The following is a 24,064-nucleotide window of genomic DNA, read 5'->3' as shown; positions in this document are numbered from 1 at the left end:
AGGGTTTAGGGGTTTGTACCTTGAATCTGGACCGTTGACGTGTTCTGGGTTGGGGAACGCGTGGACGTCTATGATGAGACAACGCATCACCGGATCCGGACCGTTAGAAGATTCCAAATCTGGGCCACTTGGACGGTGTGGATGTTGCCACGTGTCCGGATGTCCTTGCTTCATTTGTCATTTGGGCCCTGGGCTCATTATGTTAGGCCATTTCCTGGGACTAAACTAATATGCACTATCATTTGCCTCTCACTCCCTTATGCAGGTTTCCCGGATGGGGAATAGTTTCTTTGTTAAGTTTCTTTGACTTGTATCCAGGGTGGGTTCCTTTAACTATTTAGAAGAAATTTTTTTGGGTTTCTCTTTGATTTGTTGCCCTCTAACTTCGGGGTCTTATGAATATGAGATTCCGGGGCTGACTTAGTTAGTCTCTTTGATTTGTGTTTAAGGTTAGGTTCCTTGAACTACTTAGAAGAAATTTTTTGGGGTTTTTTTTTGATTTGTTGCTCTCTAACTCATGGGTCTTTTGAATATGAGATTCCGGGGTTGACTTGGTTAGTCTCTTTGATTTGTATCCAAGGTTGGGTTCCTTGAACTACTTTGAAGAAATTTTTTGGGATTTTTCTTTGATTTGTTGCTAGGGGGAGCAAACCTCGGATCAATTCGATTTTAGATAAAACCGGAACCGGTACGGAAGTCTTCGATTTTTAAAATTAAAAACCGCAACCGATCCATCAGTTCAGTTTCAGTTTTAAAAACTCCAGATCGGTTTATATCGGTTCGATTTCGGTTGCAAAACCGGTTAACAAAATGTATTGCATAATGTCTAGGCATCGTGTACAAAGACGATTTTTCTTACATATTTTGTATTTATACTAGCAAACAAAGACGACAACCATCTTATTTTCTATAACTGCATAATCTGTAGACTGCAAAAAACATCTTGAAAATAATAGAAACAAACATATATTACGAATGAAATATTCTGCAGAACCATATGTAATGATATGTAAATAGAACTTTGATTGTAATGCACGATGCTGACTGCTATTTCATTTTTTATCTTACAGCCTTAATGATGTACTGCCTTGATTATCTGATATATGTATATATATATATTTGTTAATTATATATACATATATATATTTATTAATTTAAATAATCGGTTCGGTTCGGTTTTTCTCGGATCAGTTTGGACCTAAAACCGGAACCGGAAAATTATCATCGGATCGATTTTTAAACTTTTCGGTTTTGGATCGGTTCGGGTTTGTGCAGATCGGTTTTTTGCGGATTTTACCGGTTTCGGTTTTTGTTAGGTTTTTTGTTCAGCCCTATTTGTTCTTATGAGTATGAGATTCCGGGGTTTACTTAGTTAGTCTCTTTGATTTGAATTCGAAGTTTTAGGGATAATGATGGATGGATAAGGACAAGATGTTCTTGATTTGACTTGACTCTGAAAAGTTTGGCGGATTATCCGGGGTGTCAGGAGTCTGTTGGAATTCGAATATGTTTGAATTGTGTATATATATGCATATATATATGTGTGTGTGTATATATATGCATATATATATATAGATATGTGTGTGTGTATATATATATGAATTGTCTGCCCCCATCAAAAAACCTTTCACATTTCTCTTCCTTCGTCTATAAATACCCTCATTTTCTCCTTCCCTTTTCTTTTACGCGTTTGAAGCTTTTACCAGGGATTTTTGAAGCTAAGCCTCACCCTTTCTCTCGCTATTTGTAAGTCTTCTTCTTCTCTTCTCCATTGCTTCTTTCTTTTGTGTTGCATGCCATTATTTTCTTTCTCAAAATATTTCAACTATTGGTCTTGTTTCTTTGATTTTTCGGAACATCTCCCCTCGCCTTGGCTAGTTGTAGTTGATGTTTTTTTTTGCTATGGTTTTGTGTTTGATTTGATAGAATTGGTAAAACTTGTTCTATTTGCATGCAAAATATGGGTTTTTTAATTTCTGGTAACTCGGTTTGATTCCGGGGTTAAGCTATAGTGTTATTGGTTCTTGTATTTGTGTTTATATTCGTATGTATATGCTGTAGATCTATACTTTGGTGTTTTGATTTGTATAAAAAAGTGTTTCTGAGTTTGTTTTATTTTTGTGTTTGGGTTCGGGTGTGGCATTGACTCTGGGTTATATATATATGTAATATATGAGATTTAAACAATTTGCAAACCCTAAGAAATGTAACCCGGAAAGACCTGAATTTTTAGGTGCCATATAATCGAGCTCTTCTTCTTCCTCTAGTGAATTTATAGAAATGCCTCCGCGTGCTGAGAGACCGGTTCAAGTGCTAGCTGAGACTTTATTTTTGGGGCCCGGGGGAACATTGGCTAACGATGATGGGTCCTGGGAGGATGCATACCATTATTCCGTGCAGTGAAGGAGAGATCCTCGTCCTTTAGGTTACTACTATCGCGATTTATCCGAGGCGTAAGGGGGTCCTGAGGGTTTGGATGGTAGAGAGCCTTATGATGAGGCAGCTTTAGATAGATTATTTTTTAATACTCCGGGACCAGGTACGAGTGTGGTCAAGTACATAAGGATATCAGGGAGAGGTATAGAGATGTAGAGGTAGATAGTGCACTCCGACATGCATTCAACCTGGGGGAGGAGTACGAGTGGAGGTGGCCAGAGCCAGACGAACGAGTGTGTCACATACCAGCCGGGGGTATGTTGGGATTCCACAAGAGCATCTCTGGGGTATGCATCTAGGTTTACATCATTCACCAAGTCCCTGTGTGACGCCCTCAAACTCGGGGTTAGGAATGAGGACCCACAACACCAATAATCTAATATAATAACATCAGAAATATAATAAACCCCGAAACTAACAGGATCTAAACATGATAAAGTATGAGACAAGATTACAACTACCAACCAGTAGAATATTATTACAACCCTTAATATAATTAAAACCAAATTATTCGATTCCGAATTTTAATCGACAAATAACCCAAAAGTATCTGATTCAACCATTACACTTCCTACCAACTCTTGTCGCTTGCTCACACAGCATCTACCTGATCTGGCAACTGAAATCCCATGGCACGATAGGGACCGTTAGGAACGCTCTTACGAGCGGTGCGCCTAAGTTTGACCATCTTCTTGCTTAACTGCCATTGTTAGATTACACAAATAAATGAGCAAAAAAGCTCAGCAAGTAACTATATAAGAAGTTCTAAATATCAGCATAACACAATGACTAAGGCATTCTATTACCAATAACTAGGTGGCAACATTCTATCAACTTTCTGGAAAAAGGGTTTCAAAAGAAGGTTTGAAAGCTTTTAAGATTCAATGATTCTTAAGATCAATCGATAGGGTTCTCAGAGAGTTTCACACTTTGAGAGATAAATCGCTCTAAGCTATAAGCATCAATAATAAGGTAACAGGGTTCTCGAATAAGATTCTCAGGACTTTAAAGAAGATTCAATTCAAACTATTCAACTTCAAATCAAAAGAAAAACATAACGCTTGTTACAATATTTATAAAACTTTTACTTTTATTTTTTTAGCAATAAAGAACCCTTGATTGGAATATCCATCTTTTATATATAATACGGGTGATCAGCTCGTACTAACCTCCATCCGGTCATTAAGGCACCTATGGCATTATTTCAGCCTTATAATGGACTAGCCCCGCTAGTCTCTTACGTGACTAGACTAGTCCCACTAGCCTCTCACGTATCTATCCAATCCTTTAGGAATTCATTTTGGAAAACCTTTGTATTGGAATACAAGGAAGTTTGGCTAAATTCATTTTAACATTACCGATATATAAAATTGTTTGGACTCATTCAAGTCGAAAGTCATTCTTAGGTTCAATTCAAGAATTCAAGGAAAATGAACAAATCGGAAATAAACAGGGATCGTAAGTTAAGGAAATGATCAAACATTAAACAGGGTATAACAAGGCTGTATTCAGGATAGTTCCAAAGAATGACGCATAAACAGGGCACACGTTTATTATCAAAGGAATCTAGGTTAACAAGGTATGAGATATGAAAGGTTCATTACATCTCTTACAATTAAAGGATCATAAAGATAACAAAAATATGAAAACATGGTATAAGTGCTTGAAACAAGGGGTTACTATAAAGGTTTATCACAAGGATGAGTAACAGGTTTATCACAAGGATCAATAACAGGTTTATCACAAGGATCAATAACAATATTACGAAGATTCTTTACTCTATCAATGCATAACATCAATAATCTCTCTATAATTAATTCACAATAGAAGGCAGAGTTACTTGCCTCAGAAAGCTTTCCTGTTTTACGGAACCTGAGCTACTGCCACCTAAGACCTCTTTCCCTTTTCTAACCTGAATGCCTCCGCTTTCCAAATCTACAATACAAAATGAACCCTAATTAGAAACTTTATCGATCCCCGACGTTTCTAAGAATGTCTAACTTTCTACCCCAATCACGATATTCACTTATCTTATATACATATATCACACATAACACATAATAGGTTACACCTTTATACGCTTTATATCATCGATTAACTCGATACTTTACACATAGCAAGTAATCACATATTCACATAATCCGACACCAAATCTCATTAAATCATACCGACTGTATTCCTTATACATACCTATATACTTTCTTTTCGAAAATCGGGCATGAAGTATTCGTAACTACGCTTACCCTTGTCATATCAATCAACCACAATAATCAATCCCAATCGAGTATTCATATTCACTTTTTAACACTTAACTCTTAACACGAATTATGCATCTCAACTTTATACGATTAACCTAATGACTTAGCATAACGAGTCAAAGCTACAATACAAGACTCGAATCCTTAGTTCTTTTAAAATCGAATACAAATCCTTGTGATCAACGAAACATTAAGCACTTATCACTCTGCATGCAAATCAAACTTAGCATATCTCATAAATCACATAATCATTTAGCACTTAACATGCAATTCGACTTCTTAAAACCATACAAACTACCATGCATGATCCAAAACATGTGTAATTTTAACCATCCTTAAAACCGTTCTTGTTCACCATTTTTTATAAAAATTTGAATCATAAAGGTTCTTTTTTTAAACCAAATTCATAATTTTAATCATCCAAAAAAAAGTTTCTTAGCTTTTACATAATCTTCAATCAATCAATACAAGACTTCTAAACATCAACTACCTTTAAAAATCATTTCCCCATATTTTTATCAAAAATTCAAACCTAACATATGCCAAAACCGAATGAAACTTTAGGAAATCAACATGCATCCATTTTTTAATAACATGCATAAAGATTTTAGTGACATGCATTAACATTTACTCAACTAATCATATAATCAACTTCCAATAACCATTCTATTCAAAACTTATAGGCATAAACTTTAATTTAAAAACCAAAACACAAGCAAACACTAAACAAGTAACATGCACTTTACATTTCATCTTCTTTACACTAAATCAAGTAGAAGATCAACTTAAACAAACCCACCGGCTCCCATTTGGTCGAATTTAAGGGTGCCCATGCAAGGGTCTCCCTTCGAATTTTAGACCTCTAAGCCACATAAAACTAATATACTATACACCCATTTGAACCCACATCAAGAAATTGTACTTTTCTTGAATATATTCTAAGAGAAAGTTTTAAAAAACTGGATCAACAACTTACATGCAAAGGGTGTAGTGATAGAGGATTAGAAAAGATGAAGATTGGTGGTAAAATATTTGAAAACTAACTAGAATTCGATGTTGCATGTAAGAGAGAGAGAGAACTCGGGAGGGAGTGAGAGAGAGAGAAAGAGAGAGGAGAAAAGAGAGAGAGAGTGAGCCGAGAGGAAGAATAAGGAAAGGCAGGAGGATGAAGGAAGGAGGGATTATATATAATGTTAGGTCACACACACTGTAGAAGGGGGTTGGATACAGTGTATAATACAATCAAATTGAATTAAGAAGACAAGTATATAATAAAGAATAATCTTATTAATAAAACAATATTGCAATGGAACTATTTTCTCTCAGCGATGAACAATATCACTAAGAGCTGCTAGGGTTACAATGAATAATATTCTCGATGATGATAACACTTCTAGTGTAAACCCTATGCTGTGTTTATATACCACACAGTTACAAGATAATCTCTAATTGATATCGAATATAATTCTGTATCCTAAAATATATCAATTAGTTATCTTTTCCTCCAAGTCTTCTATTCTTCGTAGAATTCTTCTCCATACATATCTCTTCTTGTTTTAGTCTTGATCTTCTTTCCCTTCAATCAACCGCCTTCCTTATCTGAAAGTCTTCTTAAGTCCTGATATTATCTTCTGATGAATATCTTCTGATATCTTAAGTTCTGATATCTCAAGTTCTGACTTCATTATAAGTACTGATTTCCAGTTAAGTCCCGATTTGTCCTGTTAGTCAAGATCTGAATACTAAACACAAATCATAATTAGACATGACATCACAAATATATCTAACAATCTCCCCCAACTTGTAAATTAGCATAATATACAAGTTCAAGAGATATTTGATGATGTCAAAAACATTAAGTACAAATGTATATGAGAATTTGAATAGATAACTACAACTCACAGTCCTTGTAGCTTTTACCATCCTTAAAGTCTGATATCAGCTTTAGCCTGTATATCCTTCAAAATTTAACAGTTGTAGTCCTCGACCTGGCTTCAGTGTGTGATCTCTTGAATGTCAGGAGTTGTTCTGAGATAGTTCTTCAGAAGAGTTCTCTCAGCATATTCAAGTTCATTTATCATCCTCCTTTTAGCATCTTTAAGTTCAACTGTATCTTCTCCTGTCTGAAAGATAGCAGCCCTGAGATCATTAATCTTTGCTTTCCTTATCTCCTGATCCAGTCTGATCAGATAAGCTTTGTCAGACTCCAGATTAAATTCAACACCCTTAATACCCAGAAAAGTAGTGATCCTGGCAGTATTGGGCTTCATCTCAACTAAATCACCATTGTGAGCTCTGTACTTTGGATAGTATGGTCTGTCAGACTTTACATAGTAAAGTTTCTTCTGCCTCTGAATATCAGATATTAAGTATCTGGCAGCACCATCTGTTGATCTGTTCTTCACTTGAAGTAGAAATAAAACTTGTTGCAGTTCTTCATAATACTTCAACCAAATTGCATCCTTTTTTATCTGGAATACTCTCCCATATGTAATAAAATAGAGCATTATGTCTTCTTTCAGCTTCGAGTTGTAGACCATCTGTACAGACTCTAATTGATTTAGTCTTTCTGGAGTTGTCCCTACTCCTGGTTCAGTAAGGGATGTAGGATCTGAGGTAGAATTGTTTATTCTTTTCTCATCAGCATTATCCAGTCCTTTTTATCTCTAGCTTCCTTCCCTTGGATCAATCTACCCTGAAAAACATTTGTTAAAGTGTTCATAGGTTGAGCAGATTGTTGAGCTTTAGTAAACCCAGATAGTAGAACTGTTGAAGGTTTAACATGAGCAATGTCAGAGGTTTCCTTTTCTTCTGATGTCAAGATAACTTGACCTCTGTCAGAGGTTGCTTGAATATTCCTTTCCTCCTTCAAAATCAGACTCGTATCTTCATCAACATTTACTTCCAGATCCATGATTGGCAGATATATCTTTACAGATTCATCAGCTTTTGCCTTACCCTTGAATCTAGGATCAACTTCCACCTGTGATTTGGACTTGGACTTAGATGCCTCAGTATTTATCCTCTCTTTGATCACAATGCCCTTAGGCTCAGGTGGTTTCTTTGCTGTGACTTGAGTTTTAGACTTTGACTTAGATTTATCATTTTCAGCTTTCAGTCTAATCTCTTCTTCCTTCAGACTTTCAATATCCATGTCTGGATTGTCTTTTAGGAACAACCTTTTGGAGATCTCTTCATCAAGTTTCAGAGTTTGTTCATCATAACTTATCCTTTTAGTATCAGAACTTGTTCTTTGACTTATAGTTCTGGCTTGCCTTGATAAAGAACCCCTTCCTTAACTTAGACCTCTACTTCTTTCAGAGTTTCCCTGGTCTTCATTATCATCATCCTTACCCTTCAGTGGTTGATCAGTTGTGCATTTGGACTTAATTACTTTCTCCCCCTTTTTGGCATCATCTGGTAGAAGCAGAGAGACAAGCAATTCCACAGAGTTTTGGATTTCATTGAGTTGGTTTTGTTGAGCAGCTTGATTTTTTAAAATATCAGATAGTTGAGCTTGCTGCTTTTCTTGAGTCTTTTCTATATACTCAATACGGTCAAAGGCTGGCTTAAAAAACTTTTTCTTGTCCAATGTGACATTCATGGTTTGCTTAGTCACTATATCTTGAATTTTCCACCTTGGCTTGAGTTATTGAGTGTTAACCTTGAATATTTCTGGTACTCAATGCAGTAACTCTGAGCTGTGCTTTGAAGTCATCATTTATCAGCATCTCATCAGCTTTAGCCAGGTGCTCAGCAAGAACATCTGCAGTAGGAACAAAATTAACTTTGTTCCACTCCTTGATCCACTCTCTTCCTCTGTTATTTTCACTCCAAGGAACTGGTGCATCCTTTCTCACAAACTTCAATTCAGCTTTACCAACTGTTTATGGAGGTGCATGTCCAGAAGGTCCAGCTGGATTAGCATTTATATTTGTACCAGCTTCACCAGTATTTTCTTCAACAGAACTTGCAGAATCTTCAGTATCAACATCTTTTGATAGAATGATTGTATGTGAAGCAATAGAAGATTCATCTGCATAGACATCAACATCTAGCAATGGAGTTGTTGGTGGAATGTGCTGAGAAAGATGTGAAGTAGATGGAGCTTCCAGATACAAGACCAAAGGCACATCCAAGTTATTGATATCAATTTCAGCACTTGTGCCTGGGTTTTCAGCATGTACTGGAGAGTTTATTGGAGACACATGAGGTGTAGGCATTGGAGTAGTCTCTGGCTCTTGGATTGGAGATTTATGAGCTTCATGAAGTTCTGGCTCAGCATTTGGAAGAGATTCAACTATAGTAGGTTCTTGTGGGATCAGAGATTCTCGACCCCCTTCCACAGCTGCTGCTTCTATTCCTTCTTCAGAGGTTAATTCTTCTACAGCCCTCCATGCTCTTTTCTTTTTAAGTCTCTTAGCTGGTGGAGAGACTCTGGGAGCTTGATCATCAGAGTTTAGCTTTCTAAGCCTTTTTAGGGGCCTAAAACTCCCAGTTTCTTGAGCTGTCTGAGAAGAGACCTTCTCAGCTACTTCAGCAACAGGTTTAGATGGTTGAACCTGTACCTCATCATCAGACTCATCTCTTAAAATTATCTTCCTTCTTTTCTGCTGTGGCTGAGGTACTGTCCTAGTCCTCTTTGGTCTAGAAAAGAAGGCTTCACCTGATTATGTGCTGATGGTTGGTTGGCATGTTCTGATGTGTGTGTTTGTTGAGTGGCAGTAGTAGGTTCTGATGGCTATTGTGGTTGTTGTTGTGGAATATCAGGATATAATACAGAGTAAGAATCAGCATTGACAAGGGCTTGCTTTACTACTAAAGGAATTCTAAGGGGCCTCAGAACTTTCTTTTTGTTATCACTAGTTAAAAGGTCAGTAAAAGCCCTTTTTGCTAACCTAAAAGGTTCTATGTATTCACTTGCTAGTTATGGTTCATCTGATGTACAGTAATTGTAAGTTAACTGACAGAACCTAGCAAAGTAAACTACATTCCTGTCCTCTTTCATTCTATCTCCTATAAAATATAACACAGTCTTGGCATAATCAAAGTGAGACTAGTTTAGGAGAGCATATCCAATATGTTGAGTCAGAATCGGAATGGCGTCAAAATTTGAGCATTTGTTTGCGGACGCCTTGGTGATGCAATCGAAGAAAAAGCTCCATTCTCTTCGAATATGTGGGCGTTTTAGTTGGCCCAACTTTGCCAAACTCTCCTCATACCTTAAATTAGACATCATTTGCTGTAGCAATGGCTCCTCAACAGCAGAACTGAACTGGCAGTTCTCAGGTAGATGTAGAGCTTTCCTGACTGTTGCTGGAGTAACAACGTATTCCACCTCCTTTGCTGTGAAAACGATGCTTGGAGTCCCATCCTTACCACCATCATCATAAAGTCCCGTTCGCTAGAATGTCAGAACTTGAGTTCCAGATAAAGTGGATGGATGCGTCAAAGCGAACCCTATTTCACTTTGAGCCAAGAAGTCCTGAACAAAATGAAGTTCCGACGGAGCGTCACTCTTGGTTAGAATGGCAGTGTAGTTGTTGGGGACGAACTTTGCTCCATTAAAGATTAGATCCTTGGGTGCAATTGAAAAAGAAGTGAGAAATAAGAATGCCTGAAAGGTGTTTGGTAAAATGCCTGTGTAAAAACCGTCAGAGAATATAGAGAGAATAAGAGAAAAGAGAGAGAGAGTATAGAATACAAAAGTAGATAAAAAATTTAAAATCTTTTCTCTCTTTTACTTATACACGCCTCTTGATAGCAGTTAAGACGAATTGGAACAGTCTTTACACCTGTCAGCCATTCAATAGTTAAGACAATAGTTAATGGGCACGAGAAGTAAGTAATGATTACTATGCACATGCAGTTTTTCAATAATAAAAAAACTGTTCCCACTAAACAAATGATTATGACTGTCTTTATCTCACTTAAACCATTATTCTGATAAAATAGAACTGTTCAAGTATTGACTAAAAATAAATCAAGTAAATAAATACTGCCACGTAAGCATCAGAACTTGATTATTATCATAATTTAAAGGTCATCAGAATATGGCTTCTGTACTCAAAAAGTGAATGTTTATTTCTGTAATTCTTCACACAAATACTAATATGGTTTTCGCAGAACTTAATCATCAGAACTTCCATCAGAACTTGTCCTCATAATTTATGCAACTGACACTTAAACTATTCATCTAAAACAACATTGATCACCACAATAATTTTCATCATTCATATGGAGTGTAAGTGTGTGCTTTAAACTAAATATCAGACAAAGAGTAAAGTCTGGTTCACTTCAGTATATCTTAGAAATAAGGCATAACTAAGAACTTTTCTCAAAATCTGTTATTAGTCTGAAGTCTACTATAGAATGAGTTCATGCATGAGTCCACCTCAACTGTTTTGTGCTCATTTTATGCATCTTTTGATATTTTTTTTCATAGGAGCTCCTCAGTATAAGTGAGTCACAACTGCTTATCAGAATTTATACTATTATCAGAGTATTTCTCCAGTAATCAGAGAATGTGAAAAGTCACCAAGAAAATTTTATTTTGATTTTCTAATGCATATTACTTAATACCAGCAATGCACTTGGGTCTTCCCTTCCACATATATTTTTCTCTAGATCTCAAAGGAGTACCTGATATTTATTTCTTTTCTTTACTTTTTCTTTTGATAAGAGAGGCTTATCAGCACTTAGTACATCCATAAGATTTACCAACATCAGAACTTAACAGATAAGAAGCACTATTCTAGTTTTTGAGTTAATAATATACACAAATTAAACCTAACCAAGCTCAATATCAAAATTTGCTTGTGATAAAAGATTTCCACATAAATAATTACTTCAAACTTGGGATCTTTAGTATATTAGAGACTACTAGGTCAGCATCTAGCACAGTTATCCTCATTGGATTGAATAGTCACAGAAACATTCATATCACTATCAGAGTTTAGAAATTCACATCAGACAACAATCAACACTTATGTAAATTTCAATTTAAGCACAGATTACATAAAGATAGTAATATCTGTAAATACTGATTATAAGGTCTGATGTATCAGAACATAAACTAAACAGATTTAGAGAAAGAACCTGAAACCATTCCAAGTTCATTTACCAATCTTGTAAAAGTAGCTTCACATAGTGGTTTTGTGAAGATATCTGCTAGTTGTTGATCTGTTGGAACAAAATGCAATTCCACTGTACATTCTATCACATGTTCCCTTATGAAGTGGTACCTAATGCTGATGTGCTTTGTCATTGAGTGCTGAACTGGATCACCTGTCATAGCAATAGCACTTTGATTATCACAGTAAATGGGTATTTTAGAATATGTTAACCCATAATCTAGTAACTGATTCTTCATCCAAAGAATTTGTGCACAACAGCTTCCTGCAGAAATGTACTCTGCCTCTGCAGTTGATGTGGAAATTGACTTTTGTTTCTTGCTAAACCAAGAAACTAATATGCCTCCAAGAAATTGGCAGCTTCCACTTGTGCTTTTCCTGTCAATTTTGCACTCTGCAAAATCTGCATCTGATTAACCTATTAGCTTAAAGTCTGATTCCCTAGGATACCATAATCCTAGATCAGCTGTACCCTTAAGGTACTTGAAAATTCTTTTCACAGCTGTTAAGTGAGGTTCTCTTGGATCTGATTGAAATCTTGCACAAAGACAGGCAGCATACATGATATCAGGTCTACTTGCAGTTAGATAGAGTAGTGAGCCAATCAAACCTCTGTAATCAGTAATATCTACTGATGTACCAGTATCCTTATCCAATTTTGTTGCAGTGGCCATAGGAGTGGATGCACTTGAACAGTCTTGCATTCCAAATTTCTTCAACAAATTTCTGGTGTACTTAGATTGACAAATAAAAGTTCCTTCTTCATTCTGCTTGACTTGAAGGCCCAAAAAATAGCTAAGTTTTCCCATCATACTCATTTGATATCTTGACTGTATTAGCTTGGCAAACCTTTTACAAAGTCTGTCATTTGTAGAACCAAAAATGATATCATCAACATATATCTGCACCAAAAGTAAGTCCATTCCATGGTTGAGATAAAATAAAGTTTTGTCAATAGTCCCTCTGTTAAATCCACTTTCCAGAAGAAACTGAGCTAATGTCTCATAACATGCTCTTGGAGCTTGCTTAAGGCCATAAAGTGCTTTATCAAGTCTGTAGATATGATTAGGAAATTTTGAATCTACAAAACCTAGAAGTTGTTCAACATATACTTCTTCTTCCAATTATCCATTAAGAAAAGCACTTTTTACATCCATTTGAAAGACTTTAAACTTTTTGTGAGCAGCATAAGCCAGAAATATCCTTATGGCTTCCAATCTAGCAACTGGTGCAAATGTTTCATCATAATCAATTCCCTCCTGTTGAGAATATTCTTTTGCAACCAGCCTTGCTTTATTTCTTGTAATTATGCCATCACTATTAGTTTTTCTTCTGAACACCCACTTTGTACCAACAACAGATCTATTCTTTGGTCTTGGCACTAGGGTCCAGAATTTATTTCTTTCAAATTCACTTAACTCTTCCTGCATTGCTTGCACCCAATCAACATCTTGAAGAGCTTCTTCCACTTTCTTTGGTTCAGTCTGAGAAAGAAAAGAATGATAGAGACATTCATTTGATGTTGATGTTCTAGTTCTAACACCTGCTTCATGATTTCCAATAATCATGTCAGGTGTATGTGCTTTAGTCCACTTTCTTGCAGATAGAAGGTGATCTCTAGAACTGGATGCTCCCCATGATCCATGCTGTCTCCATCAACATTTTCTAATACTCCCCCTGAAATTATGCTCTTTGAGTTGGATCCTTCAGAATTTGAGTTTCCAGAATTATCAGAACTTGACCCATCAGAACTTGATGAATCGGAATTTGAAGAGCCTGTTCTAGGTTCTGATGCTTCTTGAGATGTGGTTTGATCTTTAATATGCTCCCCCTGCACAGGTGAATTTTTCTTTGGCGTAGTCACCACAGTTTCAATAACATCAGAGTTTAACCCATCAGAGTTTGCAGTATCATGATTTAGACTATCAGAATTTACAGAATCAGAATTTAAAACTTCATTCTCAAATCTCAGCTGATCATGATCATTGAAATCTTCAAGTCCAGTAATCTTCTTATCATCAAAAGAGACATTGATAGATTCCATGACAACCCTTGTTCTTAAATTGTAGACTCTGAAGGCTTTTGTGGAAACTGGATATCCAACAAAAATTCCTTCATCCGCTTTTAGATCAAATTTGGATAGCTGTTCAGGATGAGTCTTAAGAACAAAACACTTGCATCCAAATATATGAAAGTACTTCAGATTTGGCTTCTTTTTCTTCACCATCTCATATGCTGTCTTTCCATGCTTGTTGATAAATGTTGCATTCTGAGTAAAACAAGCAGTCTGCACAACTTCAATCCAAAAGTAGGTTGGTAACTTTGCTTCATCAAGCATAGTTCGTGCAGCTTCAATAAGAGTTCTATTCTTTCTTTCAACAACTCCATTTTGCTGTGGAGTTCTAGGAGCAGAGAATTCCTGCTTTATTCCATAGTCTTTACAGAACTCTTCCATGATCAAATTCTTGAACTCAGTGCCAATATCACTTCTTATAATTTTCACAGAGTCTTTGACCAATTTATCTAGTTGTTTGACATGATCAATCAAGATAGATGAAGTTTTCACAGAGTCTTGCTCTTGAATGAAGATTTTCTTTATTTTGCCTTTTGACATGAATCACAAAGGCCATCAGGAGAAAATATTGATTTTGGCAGTCCTCTCACAAGATCTTTCTTGACTAGTTCATTTATATTGTTAAAATTTAAATGAGAGAGTTTCTTGTGTCAATCCCAGCTTTCTTCAATTGATGCTCTGCTTAACAGACAGATTGCAGAACCATCAGAACTTGTCGAAAGCTTGGCTTCATAAATGTTACCATGCCTGTATAATTTTATAACAACTTTGCCTGTAGACTTGCTTACAACTTCACAGTGTTCTTCAAAGAAATTCACATGATAACCTCTGTCACAGATTTGACTAACACTCAACAAATTATGTTTAAGTCCTGAGACTAGAGCTGCTTTTTCAATGATGACATTCCCAAGATTGATATTGCCATATCCCAGAGTTTTTCCAATGTTGCCATCTCTATAGGAAACACCTGGGCCAGCTTTCTCCACAAAGTCTGATAACAGGGCTTTATTTCCAGTCATATATCCTGAACATCCACTGTCCAGAACTAGGATGTTTTTCCTGTTGCCCTGCAATCACAAAAACCACTAATGATTAGTTTTAAGGACCCAGACTTTCTTGGATCCTTTGGCCTTATTAAGTTTATTAGCATTTGAAGCGGATTTAACTTCAGAGTTTATGCTAACATTTTTCTTATCAGATTTTACAGTATCAGATTTTGCATCAGAACTTACACTAGAAGGAATAATGCTAACTTTTTTTAAAGAATGTTTTATTTGATAATAATCATAGTACAAACTATGATATTCCTTACAAGTATAAATGGAATGCCATAAACTACCACAATGAAAACAAGGATTTTATGGTTTAAACCTAACAGTCTGACTCTTAACTCCTGATTTAGGAGGTAAATAGTTTATATCCTTATTCTTCCTGCAAAAAGAATCAAGATGGTTAGAGTTTCCACAGTTATAACATTTCTTTCTAGGAGCATTAGGAACAGACTTATAATTATTGCTTTTATTCACACCTTCCTTTCCATTCCTATTTTTCCTAGGTGGCTTTACCTTGTTTACATTCTTAATTTCTTTCAGCTTTTACTTAAGTTGCTTCTTAGTCATTAAGCCTATGTTAACTTCAGCAGGTTTATCCTGTTTTAATTTGTCAGAAGTTGACTCTGCCTTAACTTCTATCTCAATATCTTTCATCTGTTCAGAATTAGACTTTACAGTTTTAGCTACAAACTTAACAGGATTTACCTTTGGCTTGGTAGTTTGTTTAAGAATGATTGGCTTAATTTGTTCAGTTCCTATTTCACTTTTATCATCTCCATAACCTAAGCCCTCTTTCCAGTTTCCACTACTTAGCAAATTCTAAATTTTTCAGCCAGAGTTAGTCCAAGTCCTGATAATCTCTCTTTCCTTTTCTAACTCAGTTTTTAGAGATTGATTCAATTTTAACACTTGAGTAGTCTCCTCTGTCAGACTTTCCTTCTTTGCCTTCATATTTTATGAACCTCTTCTTATCAGAACTTCCACTTTTCCTGGAAACCTTCTTTCCCTTTCTGAATTTCCTGTAGGCTATCTTTGTGATACCCTTCACCATAAGAGCACACAATTTCATCATCTCTTCATCAGCATCCATCTCAAATAGACTTTCAGTTTCTGAATCCTCATCATTATCAGAACTTGATGAATCTGAATCAGACTTTGTGATGAGAGCCTTTCCTTTGCCTTTCTTTGAGACAACCACTTTGGGGAATTCCTTCTAAGCCTTAAGAGCAACTGTCCTTGACTATCTCCCATGCCTCTTACTTCTTTGATCCATCTCAAGTTCATAAATCTTGAGCATACCATAAATTTCATCAAGAGTAGTTTCATCAAGAGCATAGTTGTCTCTTATAGTAGTAGACTTTAAATCCCAACTTTCAGGAAGAGCTAACAGGAATTTTAGATTTGAATCTTCAAGATCATATTCCTTGTCCACCAGTGACAGATCATTCAAGAGTTTGACAAACCTGTCATATAATCCAGTTAATGACTCATCAGATTTTGAGTCAAATTGCTCATACTCTTGAGTGAATATAGTCTTCCTGTTCTTCTTGATTGCATCAGTTCTCTGACATCTTGTTTCCAAAGCATCCCAAATCTCCTTTGTAGTCTTGCAATTAATTACCCTATTTGACATGATATTATCAATGGCACTATGCAGCAAATGCCTTACCTTTGCATCCTTGGCAATAGATTAGATATCTTCTGCTGTATATTCACTTTTCTCCTTTGGTATGGTGTTTGCTGGCTGATCTGAAACTACAACAGAGAGCTTGGTTGGCTTATGTGGTCCTTCATAAATTCTGTCAAGGTATTCTGGATCAGTAGCTTCCAGAAACATAGCCATAATTACTTTCCATATGGGATACTCAGAAGGTCTCAGCATGGGAACCCTAATAGTCTCATATCGACTGTGGATTTGAGTCTTTGGAGTTTCTTCAGTTTTGGTGGGCTTGGTTGGAGTTTGTTCTTCTTCAGACATGATTGTTTTGGATCTTTACTGTATTTGTGTTAACAGTTAGGCTCTGATACCACGTGTTAGGTCACACACACTGTAGAAGGGGGTTGAATACAGTGTATAATACAATCAAATCGAATTAAGAACACAAGTATGTAATAAAGTATAATCTTATTAATAAAACAGTATTGCAATGGAAATGTTCTCTCTCAGCGATTAACAATATCACTAAGAGCTACTAGGGTTACAATGAATAATATTCTCGATGATGATAACACTTCCAGTGTAAACCCTATGCTGTGTTTATATACCACACATTTACAAGATAATCTCTAATTGATATCGAATATAATTCTGTATCCTAAAATATATCAATTAGTTATCTTTTCCTCCAAGTCTTCTATTCTTCATAGAATTCTTCTCCATGCATATCTCTTCTTATTTTAGTCTTAATCTTCTTTCCCTTCAATCAACCGCCTTCCTTATCTGAAAGTCTTCTTAAGTCCTGATATTATCTTCTGATGAATATCTTCTGATATCTTAAGTTCTGATATCTCAAGTTCTGACTTCATTATAAGTACTGATTTCCAGTTAAGTCCTGATTTGTCCTGTTTGTCAAGATTTGAAAACTAAACACAAATCATTATTAGACATGACATCATAAATATATCTAACATATAATGGAGTGGAGGGGAAAAAGAGTAATTGCCCATTTCTTCTCTCTTTTCTTTTATTTCAAATTACTATAACACGATTCAATAATATAAAAATAGATTTATAAAATATGAAAGTGCCACAAATCTATTTTTAATATAAAAAATATGAATTTAGCTCTCTCCCCATATTTTCAGAATAATTTTGAGTGAACAGATTAATTTCTATGGATTTTACAAATAAATTCCCAATAATAGAAATAAATTCTAAAAAATCATTTTAAAATATCAAAACATAAAATTAAATCCAGCTATCATTTTTGAAAAGTCCATAGGACTATTCTAGAGATAATAAAACAAATTTTGCACCTTGATCATAGTTTAATAATTTTATAAAAATGTATAGGGATCAATTAATCCTTATTTTAATCGAATAAATACTGTGAAAAATATTTTAAAAACTCGTAAATCAGAGATTCATATTCGTAACTTTAAAATAACATAAATTCACACAATAATATCAAACATATTTCATATTTGTACACTTAAACACATTATTCCCTTTTAATAGCCGATTACGCGAGTAACAATTACCCGATAATTCAAATAACGATTTAACTTTGTCAATTACGAATCCAAACCACAGAAATACATAGAGAACTCAACATTTATCATAACTTATTTTAATCCTCAATTTTATTATTTTTAATCCTTCTTATTTAATTCATCCTTTAATAACAGGTCCCGTTCTACCTGACGACCCGAAAATCATAACTTAAATCCTTTCGCTGACTCATCAAACTGGAACGAGGCTTTGCCTGTTCCTTATTACTATTTCACAGAAATTTCACATAAGCCACAAAATTATATAACTTAATATTTTATACTCATAAATCCACATAATCCACAATTATAACATAAAACTATATCTTATCCATATAAATACATCACGAAAATCCCAGTCGTTACACCCTGTACCGGGATGTATACGGTATTCCCTTCATTCAGTTGGCCCCGAACTCGGTGAAGTGGATTAGTTGGTTCTTATCCTGCTGCCAAGCCAAAGAATATCCCCCCACCTTCATACTTTTCAATTATATTTTTAAAGTTAAAAAATCCACTAGTAAGCCACTTTATGACTTTTTATTCTGAATAGAGGATTGTGGGTATCCGTTTGATAAAAATGGTACTCCCACTTAGTATGTTAAATTCAATTAAGGGCTGGCACCGGGAGTTCATTTTTGTCCGGGGAGGGGACCTGGAGTTCATGCCACTATACAAGCGTGAGTTAAAAACAGATAAATTTCCGGTCCAGAGGCTCAGACAAGGAGCTCTCACGATGGTGTATGCCTTCTGTAGGGCACTCAGATGGAAATGGACTCAGGATACCTTTAACAATAATGTTGAGATGCATGCTCCCGGATATAAGTCACTAACCCTTGTTGTTTTGTACTTGTGTTGTTATATATTTGATTTGAATCCGGGGATAATGTTTGATTTGCTATATTTCAGGTATACTGAAGCTCCTCCCCTACCCAAACAACATGTCTGCACAACTTAAGGATTTGGCTACTCGTTATAGGAGGATCGGGGGACTCAATAGCTTGGAGTCCGGGAAAAAGAAGGTGGATGAGGCGGAAGCTGGTGTCGGTGGTTCTGGGTCAGAGAATGTTGTTGCTGTAAATCTGGGTCGGACTAATGTCCAGACTGTTGTGCCCCGGGTGGAGAAAGAGAAAGAGAAGGAGAAGGCTCCAAGGAAAAGGAAGAATGTTCCTGTGAAGAATGCAGAGGAAGATGTTGAAAGTTCGGGGAGCCGGGTGTCTAAAAAGGCTGCCACTGAAATTGCTCTAGATACTCCTGAAACCCCTAAGGCATAGTTGGCTAGTATTACCAAGGAGACGCGTCAGATGGAGCTTTTTGAAAACTACGCCACGACTGCCGAGAGGATGCAGTACCGGAAGGAGCCCTTTGAGGACTTTTTGACCGGGATGCAGGATGATGTTATGGTTGTAAGTGTTTAATTGTACTTGTCTCTTTTCTATGTTAATTTCTTTTCATACTTTTTATAATCATTCCCTTTCAGGATAATTCCCAGGTTGCTGGACTTGTGGCGATTGCCCGGACGCTAAAGGCGAAGGCTGACTTCTGGGATGTTTCTAATATAGAGGCCGAAAATTTGGCCCGGGAGCTGAATGCCTTGAAAGAAGCCAATGCTAAGGAGAGTGCATGCCAAAAGAAAATCATAGACAAACTCCGGGCCAAACAGGACCAGGATGCTGCTACAGTCAGAGAGATGAGAGAGGAGAACAGAAAGTTGAAGGAGACTCTTACTTCAAGGCCAACTCTGGGGAGGTTTTGGCTGGTTTTCGAGGAACTCCTGCGTACTTCATAGAGCTGAATGAGAAGGCAATAGAGAAGATCCAAATCTGCTGGAGGGTTGCCTCATGGTATCTAGCTGAAGTGCCAGGTGGTCAGATTGACGGTTTCCTGGATCGATATATTGAAGAGGAGACCCGGCTTAAAGAGGAGGCTAATACAATTCTTTCTACTAAGACTAGGGCTGTACCATCGACTTCTGCTCCTCATCTCCATGAGCAACCCTCAGCACAACAGCCCCCGCTCCCCAGGAAGATCCAGAGTAGCCACCTCCTCCTCCTCCTGAGACACAAGTCGAAGAATGAAAATATTTGGCTTTTGTGGCTTGTAATTTTATTTTTCTTACTTTAAGCAACTTCTGAACTAGGCCTACTGGCTTGTTATAACTGTTTGTATTTGGATTTTCTCAGGGCAGTATTCCCCGGGGTTTTATATTTTATTCTCTGTTTGATGCATATTTGTTTTGCTGTCTTTTTTTGGTTAAAACTTTTGACTTTTGAAGATTCATGTAGTACGAGGGTTGTGACACGAGGGTTGTGTTTGTTAGACCCTGGGTAGGGATAAATTTTTCTAAATTTATCCCTCGGATAGGGGTAGATTTTTAAATTTATCAAATCTTTATAAATGCACATGAGCTGTGCTTGATCGACCCCGGGTAGTGGTAAATTTTAAAATTTGAGAAAATTTTTCTAAGGGAGAAAATTTTCTAAGTGCACATGGGCTGTGCTTGATCGACCCCGGGTAGGGGTAAATTTTAAAATTGAGAAAGTTTTTCTGAGTGCGAATGGGTGTGCTTAATCGACCCCGGGTAGGGGTAAATATTAAAATTAATAAAATTTTCTAAGTGCACATTGGTTGTGCTTAATCGACCCCAGGTAGGGGGAACATTTAAAATTGAGGAAAATTTTCAAAGTAATTGTCACGCCCCAACTTAATAATAGATATTATACAACTTATTACAATAGTTAACAAAAGGAAGTAAATACATCCGAATCCAAGATCATACAGTTTAGGGTTTGGAACAGCCCAACTAAATACTAAAAGAAAGCGTTCTCATTTGCACACTTATGGCGACACCTTAGGCGACTCTCGGTTTTTGACACCACTAAAGTTCGAATATTCCTAACCAAAACTGACCTACTGGATTCTTAAATCTATAATCTAACTTGTGCACGTGATATGACACTAAGAGCCTTCCTATATTTTCTTGGGCCTAACCTCAAAGTTGACACAACTCTAAATGGGTGTCCTGAAAACTGCCCTGTTTTGAACTAACTTAAACTCATTGGTTCTAACTCTAAACCTCCATGATTTGACTTGAAACTCTTTCTTAAACTCCCTAGTATCAATATTAATCAAGGCCTAATGAGGGCTTACTCTTAATCCAACTTTTTGACCTCCAAAAGGTACTAAACTCAAACTGTCCCCTGTTCTGGAAGAATCTAAGTTTTGGTGTGTGCACCTCACTAAATGGTTGGGTTTCTCTAAGTTATGGCTTCTGGACTCAACTGTAACCCAAGTACTAACTCCCCGTGGCTTGGGCCTAACATTGCCTAAGAAATGCCCATTCAAAATCAACACACAACTCACATGCAAATCTGGAAAAATTTCAGGGTTCTATCCTAGCTTTTCCACCTTAACTCCCACTTCAAAACCATGAATTAAATCTCAACCAAGGTAAATTTACTTCTATAAGACTCTAAACTAAGACCTCAACCAAGAATGGAGATCATTCATGCCCTATAGCACTATCATGCAAACTAAAACTTAACATACAACTCACAATGATCACAAAAACAAGTTCGACTAAACAATGGGATTATTAGCTCATAATTTCGACTTAAAATACTAAATTATTTCAAGGGATCATGCACACTCTCTTTTAACAGCTAAGATCAAACATGATATCAAGGAAACAATTTATTTTTAGCCCATATAGGTCGAATTTAATCACCAACCAAACATGCATGTATATTGTCGAAAAAGAGAGCATATATAGCTTGATCATTCTTGAAAATAATGCCCTATCTCTAACATGCAAAATAAAACATGGCATTACAACTAGAGATCAGTAGCATGCAAGTGTTTTAAAGGAGTTTTAATCAAGGAAACACTTATTTTATACACATAAAATTATATTTCATGGAGAACTCTTTAATCCACATGAATTAAGAGTTTCTCCTTGGAGATCACATAAAAAACAAGACATGCAAGCATTAAAATTCATCTCCTAAGCATGGAACTTCTTGGAAAGTGTATTATATATTAATGGGTAGTGAAATTGCACTATAATGACAAGGATTTGTTGAAGAAAAATTGAAGGGGATGGGGGAAGGGGGCTTCGGCCGGATGGAAGAAAGAGGGGGGAAAGGAGATAAACTTTTGAGAGTGAAAATGGTGAGGTTGAGTGGAGTGTAGTTTTGGATTAACTCTCCTCTTTTTGATCATCATGCACCAAGAAATGAGTGGAGTTTAGAATTTACAAGAGTGCCCTTCTCCCAAAGCTAAGCAAAATTGCATGCAAGGTTAGTTTTGTCTTTTGGTGGATAAAAGAGAGTTAGCGGGGGTATGAATTGTCTTTTTAGCCCTTCAAGTTGAATGGGAGGGTATTTGCATGCATGGGTATCCATGTAAATTGCTAATTACTAAACAACTAATTTCAAAGATTTACTTTTATAAAATAAAATAAAATTTTGAAAATTATAAAAGTTGTACCATAAAATAACTTGGATTTTTAGAAATTTTATGAGATTAATTTTGTGATTTGTGAATGAAATAAATTTAAAAGATAATTTTCCCATGGGAAAGAATATTCTCTATAAATCAAGAATAAGAGCAATTAATAAAACTCTCGCCTTGAAAAATTCATATTTTAAATAAAGCAATTTATAATGCAGCAAATTCCATTCACACAAATGTACAATCAATAAATATATTTATGATCGACTCTAATATTATACAGAGTTCGCAAATAATATTACATAAAATGCCGGTCGTAATCATGCATTTGGGTGTGCAGACAATAGACACTAGTTGTAAAATAAAGTATTTCATTTCAATAGAAATCACGTAGAGATTACATTTCGGGGCGAACAGATACAAAATTTAAATCACTTAATTAGGGAATAAGGATGTTATAGTTCTAGCAGAGAGATGACTCCAGAATGTGCACCTTTTCATTACTGGTAGAATTTTCTTAGCCTGGCTCCGTGCCAAGTATTCGGGACCTCGGTGTCATTAAGATAGCACAACTTGTAGGTTCCCGGGGGTAATACTTCTTTGATTTTGTATGGCTCTTCCCAGTTAGGCTGCAACTTGCCTTGCTGGATCCGAAGCTTCTGTATCCCGAAGAACCAAATCTCCAACCTCATGCTCCCTTATTTTGGCTTTCTTGCCAAAGTAGAGTTTTGTGTTTTCTTTGTATTTCTCCATTATTTGTACTTCCCTATCTCTTACCTCATCCAACAACTCTAGGTTTGTCCTCAGGCCTTCGATGTTGGATACTTCATCGAAGTTAATAACTCTGTGAGATGGGGACCCGGTTTCCATTGAGAGCCTATCCTCCGAACCATAGGAGAGCTTGAAAGGGGTTTCCCCGGTTCTCGTTCTGGGGGTTGTTCTGTATGACCATAAAACTTTCGGGAGTTCATCCGACCATGTATTTTTGGATTCTTCCAGTCTTTTTTCGAGACCCCGAAGTATGGTTCTGTTGTTCACTTCTACTTGTCCAATTCCTTAAGGGTGTGCCACATATGACCTTTTATGCTTGATTCCGAGTTCTTTGAGATATGCCTCAAAGTCCGATCCTACGAACTGGGGTCCATTATCCGATTCCAAAATTACGGGGATTCCGAACCTCATGATGATAGAGTCCATAAATTTTATGCAATCTTTTTGATTGATCATTCGCATAGCTTTTGCTTCCGCCCATTTGGTCATGTAGTCGATTGCTACCAGGACGTAGCGTAGGTTTCCCTTGGCCCGTGGAAAGGGGCCTATGATATCTATGCCCCAAACAGTATATGGGACCGGGGAGAGTACTGATGCTGGTAGATTTGGACTTTGCTTTGGCACATTGCTGAACTTTTGACACTGACTGCATTTCTTGACATATGCAACTGCATCTGC

Source organism: Apium graveolens, chromosome 10 (assembly GCF_009905375.1).
Source record: "Apium graveolens cultivar Ventura chromosome 10, ASM990537v1, whole genome shotgun sequence".
Lineage (NCBI taxonomy): Eukaryota > Viridiplantae > Streptophyta > Magnoliopsida > Apiales > Apiaceae > Apium > Apium graveolens.
This window is presented reverse-complemented; position numbering follows the sequence as displayed.